Here is a 10,110-nt window from a genome sequence, read left to right as displayed (position 1 = left end):
GAGCAGACCCCAGCAGAGTTGGAGGCAGGGGTAATGGCAATGTGAGGGGATCAGAGGCCCTGTTCATGCCCTGCCTATGAAGGAGGCTGTGGGAGGGGACACGGTGAGCTGGGGTTGAGCAGGAAGAAAGCCACTGCCACAGTGAAGCTGTTGGGTGTGTGTGTGGATGGGGGGGGGGGACTGCTGCTTAGGCAAACCTACAGGCTGGGGAAGGGGTTAAGAAAAAAGCACAAGCAAGGAAGAATAGCCACAGTGGGGTGGCAGGAGACAGCAAGCCCACTGTAGCTTTGTGGAATCCCACCCCCGCAATTTTCACAGGGTCCTCCCCTTGCTCACACATAAATATATTGGTTTTTTTTTAAGTTTTATCAATCTTCTTACAAGACTACAGAGAATGTGGCACAGGCTTCTCAGCATGGGGGGCAGAGTTTTATAAGAATAGCTCTCCCCTAGACAAAGTTTGACCACTGAAAATTTCCTGCTCCTTTTGGCCAGCAGACAGTCCAGAGGCTGAAATGCTCGGAACAAGAGTGAGAAACTTTTTTGAAAAAAACCTATGAATTTATATGTGTACAAGGGGATACAAGATAAAGCAATAACAACAACAACAACATTTGATTTATATACTACCCTTCAGGACAACACCCACTCAGAGCAGTTTGCAAAACAGGTTATTATTATCCCCACAACAATCACTCTGTGAGGTGGGTGGGGCTGAGAGAGCTCCGAGATGCTGTGACTTGCCCAAGGTCACTCAGCTGGCTTCAAGCAGAGGAGAAGGGAATCAAACCTGGTTCTCCAGATTAGAGTCCTGCCGCTCTTAACCACTACACCAAACAGGCTCTCAATTCTTTTTTTAAAAAGCAGTAAGGAAAAAACAGCCTCTCTAATCCACAAAGGCGCATTCAAAACCATAAAACATGATTTTTCAGGCCAACCAAGAAGTGGAGACGGGGTGGAGTTGTCTACTCTGTAACACTTCATAAACATGTTCAAATTTACCACAATTAATTGATGTAATCCATCACTAATGTCAAAAGTCTTGATATTACTTGTATAAAGGCCAAGTGCAGCTACCCAGAGGTGTAACTGATCTCCAGACATGTGTCTGAATTGCACAGCAGCTCACCACACCACGGCAATCCTTGGGGGAAATAATAGCCTTTTGATATGCAATGCTTGTGACTTTGGCAGCCATTCCTGTTGTTGTATGAGATAAGCTGCTAGAGGATTGATCGGGATGTGAGAAGTTGAGTTGACTGGAAGTTCTGGGGTGGAAACCTTGAAGATAAATAAGCATGAAGCCTTCCATAAGAACACATAGGCTCTCAAAGTGCTGGTTTTAAGTTTAAATCCCTAAAGATTTGCAGAGCGCAACAGGAAAAGGACCATCTGTTCTAGCACAAGCCTATCTCTGTTACTTAGAAATCACTGGAGAGGTCATACACTGTTATTCCATGAGTTGTGGCCGGGTTTTTGCAGTAGTGGCACCAAACTATGGCGCTCCCATCATCACCATGAGTTCTGTCTTGTTCCGTCCGTCACTTGTTTTAGGAACATAATTTTTAATAAATGTTCTTTTTAAAGGGCTTTTGGTTCCTATTAACTTTAGGTGGGCTCTTTGATGTGAAGTTTTTAGTGTTTTAGATTTTGCACCAGACTTATCCAAGAAGACCTGGATACTCACTTTGATGTCAGAGCAGGGCCCCCGTGGCTGGCACCCATTGCCCTGGGCACTCTCAGGTGGAACTGGCCCAACTGCCTGGATGTTCCAAAGGGCCACAATTGGCAGTAGGGCTGGAGGCAGGGGAAAGGGCCTCATGTGACATCGGCAACATTGCTGATTCGCTATGTCACTTCCAGATAAAACCTGGAAGAGATAAAAGGGTCAAATTCCTAGAGCTACCCCATGTCACTTCCAGATTTTACCTAGAAGTGATGTGGTGAAGTAGACAATGATTTTTTAAAATTTAATTTAATTTTCTCCAGTTGGGCTTGCTGGCAGGAAACCTCTTGCCTTTGCAGGAGGCCTGATTGGCCTACTCACAAAAACAATATCCAAAAAATATCTGGAGGTTCTAGAGTCTCCCTCACAACACAACCATCTCCAATAATTCAATCATACATCTAGAAGAGGTTCACAGCTGAAGGTTGGCAACCTCCAAGTGGTGGCTTGAGAGCTCCCAGAATTACAACTGATCTCCAGGCTAGGGGTGTGCATCTAGAAAATTTCCGTTTCCGTTTCAGTTCCAGGGGTTCCAGAATCATCTCGTTTCATTACTAGTTTGTTTTGGTTCAGCAGGTCCCCATTTGGAACTGATCCATTTGATTTTTCCGTTTCGGTCCATTGCAAGTGCACATGCGCAAACAGATGCTGTTCTTTTCAGGGGGGGTAAACAAGGCAGTCGTTTTCACACTTAATCAACAACAGCATCAACCATTAGTCCCCCTCCTAGTCTAAACAATTGATCCACTGAGTTTTTCCTCAAGAACAATAACACAAAACAACAACAACAAACAGATCTGTAGAAGGTGAGCATCTACAGGTGGAGCAAGGCGGTGTTCCCAAGTAGGAGAGCACTGCAACAAGTGCGAGAAACAATCCCACTTCATGTTCACTTTTTCCTTTTTCTAGAGTCCCAATAACTTATTTTCCTTTACATTCTGCTGTAGCCTGTTGGTTTCATGTTTCCTTCTGCTTTGCTCCCACAATGAGGGGCAAATCCAAAACCCTCCTTTTGATGCTCCGCAATCTGCTGCAGAACAGGGAGTTCTTACTTCCAGTTGTCTCCATCACCCAAGTGCAGGCAGGCAGAAGGATTAGCTGATCACCCTCCCCTTACACACACACACACACACACACACATGTGCATGTTTCCAAAGCTGCTAGGAGAGGAAGGGAGGGGAGAGGAGGGGTCTCAACTTGTGAGGACCAGATTGGCAGGCAGGGAGACCCATTTCTTGGTTAGCTATGGGATGGGGTGTGGGGAGATGCACTCATGCTGTGTGCCTTGGTCTCATCCCCACTTCCAGCCAACAGAGTTAATTAATAACATGAGGTCTCTTTCCCCTTGGGATCTGATTGGTGCTGTCCAGGAAAAGAAGTGAGCCCAGGGTCTCCCTACTGCTAGAAGGTATGAACTGAAACAAAACACACAAACTTTTTGGCAGGAGAGACTAGTTTCAATTAAGTTTCCTGGATTTGGTTCAGTTTTCTGGAAGCTGCTTTATCAAGCCAAGGCAGTGACTTCTGTGTTTAATTTTGGCTTGTTTTCTTCTGTTATACGCACTCCTACTTCAGGCTACGGAGATTACTTCCCCTGGAGAAAATGGCTGCTTTGGTGGGTGGACTCTATGACATGATATCATTCTGAGGTAACTCCCCTCCCCAAACCCTGCTCCACCCCAAAATCTCCAGGACCTTCCCAATCCAAAGCTGGCAGCCCTGTCTCACCCTCCTCCATTCCTGAGATCACAGGAACCTTGCCCTGGTGGCTGGTTTTGCTCCAGGAACAACGCCACTTGCCCCCAAAATGAACCACACCAGCAAGACAAGCAATGCATGCTTTTCTTTCTCTCTTTCCCCGTCTAGCTTTCCCCATAGGCGTTAGGGGGACTCCAAGCAGAAAAAGTCTCATCAAGGTCTTTCAGGGAATACACTCCTGACAAAGTCAATTCAGGCTTAGGCATCAAATTTGTCTCTCTCTTTTCTGTCCCATGCTTCTTCAATTTTCCATTCATCTCAGAAGCCATGATTGATGTGTGTGTGTACGCTGTCAAGTCATCTCTGACCAATGGCGACCCTATGGCTGGCTGGCTGGCTGGCTGGCTGACAGGCAGGCAGGCAAAGAGAGAGAGAGAGAGAGAGAGAGAGAGAGGTATCTCGCAACACAATTATGGGATCTTCCAGGGCAAGATCTATGTATTCCGTCGATAGCAAATAATTCCCATTATTCTTTTTAGAAATATTGCATTTCTAGCCCTCGGGAGCTTTTCAAACTAACCAAGATCTGGGAAAAACTTCAACTGAATTTTACATAGAGAGCTAATGTGATGTAGTATTGAAAATGTTAAACGAAGAGCCAAGCTACAAGAGATGAATTACACGAGGAGGAGCACATGAAGGGAGTCACAATGTTAGCCAGGAAGATGAGTTTTAAAAGAGATCTGAAGGCTTTGTCAATTTCCCCTCTCTACAGAACCAGGGAGATCTCTGCTCAGAGGGTTTGTTAATTTCCTCTTTGCCTCCCAAAGGCTCTGTCAGGTTCACCTCCCCTTGGAAGAGGCAAAGAGGAAATTAACAAACCTTTTGAGCAGCCATCTCCCTGGCTCTGTAGAGAGAGGAAATTAACAAAGCCTTCCAATCTCTTTTCAAACTCAGCTTTCCAGCTCCTCCTTGTGTAATTTGTCTCTTGTAGCTTAGCTCTGAGACTGCAAAGACTTGTGTTCAAACCAGTTACTTTCTCGCATCCTAATTTCTTCCACCTAACCTATCTCACAGCATTGCAGGGAAGACAAAATTGGCAGTGGGAGAAAGCCAAGTACATCCTTCTGAACTCCTTCTCGCAAGGGAGAAATAAGACACATATACAGAATGCCTGGTTACAAAGAACCTAGTGCAGGTCACTCTCTGAACATGTTACAAGGGACTCAGACTGGCTGGATGTCTTTCTTTCTTTCTTTCTTTCTTTCTTTCTTTCTTTCTTTCTTTCTTTCTTTCTTTCTTTCTTTCTTTCTTTCTTTCTTTCTTTCTTTCTTTCGTATGACCTTGCAGTACCTCTAAGATCTATGACTCTCTAATGGTTACATTTGTGTTCTAGTCACTGTGTCCTCCTTAAGGAAAATAGGAAGGGATTTTCTTTAAGGCTGGGAAAGCTTTGAGCCATTAATCTCCATCTCCTGTATTATGTTTGGTTGGCAGTGGCCATTAGCACTCCCATCGGGCTCAGAGATTTATGCATCAAAGGTTCCTTCTTGGTCAAACAAATAGGCGTAGGATGCATTGAGCGGCCAGGAGTTTTACAATATACTGGCAGCACCTGGGTGGGCTTCAGGCTTGTGAGAAAATGATGGACTCTGCTAGATGCACAGCACTAACCTCTGCCAAATATATATAATAAAGTAAAACAGCAGGAAAGCAAGGGTTTTTTTGTAAATAAACATATATCATCCTATTTTGCAAGTAATTCTGAACAGGAGCCATGTTGGGTGGTGTACAAAGGCTCTGGATGGGGAAATTGCTGGAGATTTAGGGTTAGAACTTGAGAGTGGTGGGATTTGGGGAGGGGAAGGATCTCAGTAGGGTATAATGCCATAGAGATTACTTTCCAAGGCAGCCACTTTTTTTAGAGGAACTGATTGCTGTAGTCTGGAGATCAGTTGTAATTCTGATAGAGCTCCAGTGCCCAATCGAATAAAGAAAAGAGTAGAGTCCAGTAGCACCTTTAAGACTAACCAACTTTATTGTAGCATAAGCTTTCAAGAACCACAGTTCTCTTCGTCATCTGACAAAGAGAGCTGTGGTTCTCAAAAGCTTATGCTACAATAAAGTTGGTTAGTCTTCAGGATGCTACTGGACTCTTTTCTATTTTGTGACTACAGACTAACATGGCTAATTCCTCTGGATCCATTCTAATAAAGGCCACCCTCATTTCATCCCACTTTCCTTGCCAACTTAAACAGGAGATCTGTCAAATGGCTCTTCAATGTCTCTCTTCCCCAAAAGCCTGGATACATTCTTAAGAGGTATTTTATGTTGAATGATACGAAGCAGGAAATTTAAAATTAGTATTCTGTGAGTCACCGCTCACTTCTTCAGACACCACCCATCGGATATTAACTGTGAGGCTTTCGGGAGCTTTTTTGCTGATAAAATCTTGTCTCTCTGCCATGATCTCCCAGCCACAGTTGATACAGTGTGCGAACTGGAGGCCCCTTGGCCGCCTTCTGGGATGATATTAGACCATTTCAGTCCACTCTCTGGGGATGAGATTGACAGGATCCTGCAAGCAGTTAGGCCTACCACATGCTCCTTGGACCCGTGCCCTTCATGGCTGGTGAAGGCCAGCGTAGATGGGCTACGGGATGCCCTGGAGGCCATTGTCAACATGTTTCTGAGCTCCGGGATCTTCCCGGAAGCGTTGAAGGAAGCTGTGGTTAGGCCTCTCCTGAAAAAACCATCTTTGGACCCTACCGACCCGGTCAGTTACCGCCCAGTTCTGAACCTCCCGTTCCTGGGTAAGGAGATTGAGCGGGCGGTGGTAGAGCAGCTGCAGGTCTTCCTGAATGATTCCTCATCCCTAGATCCTTTCCAGTCAGGCTTCCGTCCGGGACATGGGACGGAGACATTTCTGGTCGCCCTGATGGTCGATCTCCGTAGACAGCTGGATCAAGGCGGGTCGGCGCTGCTGATATTGTTAGATCTATCAGCAGCATTTGACACGGTCGATCATGACCTGTTGGTCCACCGCCTTGCCGATGTGAGGATTCGAGGGACAGCTCTGCAGTGGTTTGTCTCTTTTCTCCACGGTCAGGGACAGAGGGTGGCACTAGGGGAGAAGTTGTCATCCCGCCACCCGTTGGTGTGTGGTGTCCCTCAAGGGGCAATACTCTCCCCCCTGCTATTTAATGTATATATGCGCCCCCTCGCCCAGCTGGTATGGAGTTTCGGACTTGGGTGCCATCAATATGCAGATGACACCCAATTGGATCTGATGATGGACGGCCGGCCTGGCTCTGTCCCAGATGTCCTGGAACGTGCCTTTGGAGCTGTGACTGGATGGTTGAAGCAGAGTCGGCTGAGATTGAATCCCTCGAAGACGGAGGTCCTGCATGTGGGTCTAGGGTCCATGGGTGCGGGATTCCAGCTCCCTGCTCTCGACAGAGCGCCACTTACGCTGGTGTCAAGAGTGAGGAGCCTGGGGGTGGTCCTGGATGCTTCCTTGTCTATGGAGGCACAGGTCACAGTGGTTGTTCGATCCTCTTTCTTCTATCTAAGACAGGCTTGACAACTTGTCCCCTACCTATCGACCCATGACCTTACAACAGTGATCCAGGCAATGGTCACCGCCAGATTAGACTACTGCAACTCACTCTACGCAGGGCTTCCCTTGAACTTGATCCAGAAACTGCAGCTGGTTCAGAATGCAGCTGCATGGGTGGTTGTTAGAGCACCAGTCATGGCTCATATAACACCTATCCTCCGTCAGCTGCACTGGTTACCGGTTGAGTACCAGGTCCGGTTCAAGGTTTTGGTATTGACCTATAAAGCCCTATGCAGACTGGGCCCAGCATACCTTCGGGACCGCCTCTCCCCATATGTTCCCCGGAGGTCACTTCAATCAGCCACTAAGAATTTGCTGGTGGTCCCTGGCCCCAGGGAGGTCCGCCTGGCCTCTACCACAGCCAGGGCCTTCTCAGTTCTGGCTCTGACCTGGTGGAACTCTCTGTCTGAGGAAACTAGGGCCCGGCAAGATTTGTTATCTTTCCTCTGGGCCTGCAAGACGGAGATGTTCCACCAGGCATTTGGTGGGGGCTAGGCTATCCTCTCGCAGGCCATACCACTGAAGACCTTCCACCACCCATGCAGGACAATGCAGTATTTTAATATTTTATACCCGCCAATTTTAATTGTTTTGATATGATGTTTTAATGTTTTTATAAAGTTTTTACTGTTTTAAGCTGTTGTTAAACCGCCCTGAGCCCGTCTGACAGGGAGGGCAGTCTAGAAATGTGATTAAATAAATAAATAAAGAAGTGAAGAAGTGAGCTGTGACTCATGAAAGTTCATACTCTAATTTTGTTAGTCTTTTAGGTGCTACTGGACTCTTGCTCTTTTCTACTGCTACAGACAGACTAACACAGCTACCCATTTTGATCTATCAGCCTGTAGGTGAGCCGGCAGAACCAGTCTGAAATGACCTTATAACTCAGTACTTGCTATAAGCCTGTTAAGCGGTTATATACCTTTGATTAAACTATACTTTGGTGGTGTCTGCTTTTTGTTATCTAAGCTGACTGGGTCCCCAGTGCAGCAGAAATCAGGGACTAATATTTAAATGAATAAACAAATGCTCAGTCTTATTCAATATGCCTCCTATGTTTGCTGTTTCCCTGGGATTGCTAAAATACATGGAAAGTCCATGCACCTGGAAAGCCACAACACAACTGAAGGTCTTCAGCCTACTGAAGTTACAGATTGTGCAACCCTGTTCTGCTGAGTTTTTAAAATTATGCTTCAGAACAATACTTCAGAAATTATGCTTCAGAACAGTATCTCAAATAAATAGATGAATTTTTTTTCAAAAGAGGGGGCACCTGGATTTGAACCAGGGACCTCTTGATCTGCAGTCAAATGCTCTACCACTGAGCTATACCCCCTGCTTGTAAATATTTTTTTCTAGCAAGCCTAGTTCCTACAGTTTCTGGGTCTGCTGGGTGTTTTTTCTTTCCTGACAGGTTTACTAATTACTACGTTTATTCTGTCTCCTGCTTTCTGAACTCTAATTATATTTCCTTCCATTCTTTTAAATTGCTACTTTGTAATTAACTTATTTCTGCACATGCCTGGAGATAGTGCACAAAATGTTTGAGTGTATTTTTGTTTCAAGGTTGCTTACAATTTGATTTTGAAGTTGGCTATCCTCTAGTCGATTCAAACATCCGTTTGGAAGACTGAAGCTCACATGTATGAAATAGTCATCCTTAATCAAATTATTATTATTATTAATATTAAATAATAAGCAGGAATAGGCTCAAATTATGCTTGTGTAGTATAGCTGGAAAATATATACCAGTGAAACTTAATAATTAATTAAGAATTATATTAATTTCTATTTTAATATTGGTAAAGCTTTTGGTTTTTCAACTCTGTATATTTGTCATCTTTGTAGGACACATGAATATATATTTGTCTTAATTTTCCTTCCCTTTTTATCCTTTTTCTTCTGTACCCCCTTCTGTTAAACTAAAAAATAAAATATAAAAAAAAATACCGTGACTGAAACTTTCACACCCTCATATATTTCTTGGCTGAGCCAGTAGTTCAAACTAGACATGGACACGAACAGCATTACAAATGGAAAAAAACCACGAGCCCATTTGTCTGTTCGCGAACAAGAAGTTCACTTCAGCAGCTGTTGGTCAAGCCAGACAGTCTGGCACCTGCAATCAATTCCCTTGGCAACTGGAGGCAGGGACTGAACTCTGTTTGAACTCCTTCTGGCTTTCCTTCTGGCTTTAACCCTTCAAAGTACTTCCAGCAGAGAGTCCCGTTTTTGCCACTGTTAAGAGAAAATGACAGCAAAGGGGGAGACCCATGGATCATGCCTTTTCCAGGGTGCAATCTCCCTGAAACTTGGGGGGGTCTTTGGAGGACAGTGAGGTCTATGTCCACTGCAAATTTGGTGGGTATTGGACATTGGGAAGGTCAGTTTGTGGGGTGTTTAAAGGGCCCTGCCCCTTGCACGTGGCAGGAAAGGGCCCTTTAAACTATCAGCTGGTCGGCAGCAGTTTATGAACAGGGTCATGCTCATTACTGTTCATTGTTCGCTTTTCATGGATGGCAACGAACAGCAAACAGCTTGTTCGGGGTTTTTTTCCATTCATGCCCATGTCTAGTTCAAACACTCTTGTGGAAATGCACTGTGTCTGCGATTACAGCTTGTTTCACACTGTCAGTTTTAGCTACATATAACGGCAGCGCTCGCTACACCTGCTCCTTCTGATATGCTTCGTTGTCATTTTATGTGAATAGGGCAACACACATATTTCCCACGCATGTACAGCTTCAGTATGCACATCAAGAGGATCACATCACACTTATATGATACACTCTTGTTATATGCAGTTAGAGCAGCAAAACTGGATATCAGTAAAGATCGCGAGTTCTCCAGGATATTGAAAAGTACAAAAAGCAGAGCATGAATTAATAATAATAACATAACATTCAATTTATATACCGCCCTTCAGGATGACTTAACACCCACTCAGAGTGGTTTACAAAGTATGTCATTATTATCCCCACAACAAAACACCCTGTGAGGTGAGTGGGGCTGAGAGAGCTCCTAGAAGCTGTGACTGACCCGAAGTCACCCAGCTGGCTTCAAGTGG

The 10,110-nt window shown here is 45.0% G+C and overlaps 1 non-coding gene across 1 annotated transcript; it reads right to left on the bottom strand.

Moving 5' to 3' along the window:
• Nucleotides 1-8,307: 8,307 nt before the first annotated feature.
• Nucleotides 8,308-8,379, bottom strand: TRNAC-GCA (transfer RNA cysteine (anticodon GCA)). Its single transcript has one exon. It is a non-coding gene; the product is annotated as a tRNA-Cys (tRNA).
• Between the last annotated feature and the right edge of the window lie 1,731 nt (nt 8,380-10,110).

The sequence above is a fragment of the Eublepharis macularius genome, chromosome 5 (assembly GCF_028583425.1).
Source record: "Eublepharis macularius isolate TG4126 chromosome 5, MPM_Emac_v1.0, whole genome shotgun sequence".
In the NCBI taxonomy this organism is placed as follows: domain Eukaryota; kingdom Metazoa; phylum Chordata; class Lepidosauria; order Squamata; family Eublepharidae; genus Eublepharis; species Eublepharis macularius.
This window is presented reverse-complemented; position numbering and strand designations above follow the sequence as displayed.